Raw genomic sequence first — 1,063 nt, forward strand, 5'->3', positions numbered from 1 at the left:
ACTGGGCTTTTCATACTAGTACCAGGTACCAAAAAACCAAAAAGAGAGATTTGAAAGAAAGGACTCTTTTTTGGGAGCACTCTTAATTCAGAGGTTATTAGTATAATAGGTAAATCGTCAAAAAACAATTTAATCTGTAAAAGTCAAATTCTAGGAGTGGCTATATGTGAAAAACAAAACTTAGCGAAAATATTAATGAATCAAATTATTCGTGATCTCCAAATTCACGATATACAAATTGCCAGGAGTAGAATTCTGTGACGCTTTTGTCAAAAAGAATCTGCATAATATGTTTTGTGGAATATATGACCATCATTCATACTGCTAATATCCATTACGGATTTTATAAATGCAGAGAAATAAAATCATAGGTCATGCGAATCCCAGTATTGAATGACATAAGGTTGAGTGCCAATGTGTCCGATAGCCAATTTATTGCAGTACCAGGGTGTTCAAAGGAGGTCTCCCTTCCTTGTACTAAGTCCAATATTTGCGGTCACACTTCACTGGAGATGCCCAATCTCTTCCGAACTTGGAAGCTAAGCAGTGAAAGGCCGGGTTAGTACAAGGAAGGGAGACCTCCTTTGAACACCCTGGTACTGCAATAAATTGGCTATCGGACACATTGGCACTCAACCTTATGTCATTCAATACTGGGATTCGCATGACCTATGATTTTATTTCTCTGCATTTATAAAATCCGTAATGGATATTAGCAGTATGAATGATGGTCATATATTCCACAAAACATATTATGCAGATTCTTTTTGACAAAAGCGTCACAGAATTCTACTCCTGGCAATTTGTATATCGTGAATTTGGAGATCACGAATAATTTGATTCATTAATATTTTCGCTAAGTTTTGTTTTTCACATATAGCCACTCCTAGAATTTGACTTTTACAGATTAAATTGTTTTTTGACGATTTACCTATTATACTAATAACCTCTGAATTAAGAGTGCTCCCAAAAAAGAGTCCTTTCTTTCAAATCTCTCTTTTTGGTTTTTTGGTACTTGTTACTCCCTGGCTCTAGGGAGCACCACTGAAAGCAACATTATATG

The 1,063-nt window shown here is 35.7% G+C and overlaps 1 pseudogene; it reads left to right on the forward strand.

Annotated features, from left to right (window-relative positions):
- Window positions 1-488: 488 nt before the first annotated feature.
- Window positions 489-608, forward strand: LOC135053443 (5S ribosomal RNA; annotated as a pseudogene).
- The last annotated feature ends 455 nt before the right edge of the window (window positions 609-1,063 follow it).

The sequence above is a fragment of the Pseudophryne corroboree genome, chromosome 2, assembly GCF_028390025.1.
Source record: "Pseudophryne corroboree isolate aPseCor3 chromosome 2, aPseCor3.hap2, whole genome shotgun sequence".
NCBI lineage: Eukaryota > Metazoa > Chordata > Amphibia > Anura > Myobatrachidae > Pseudophryne > Pseudophryne corroboree.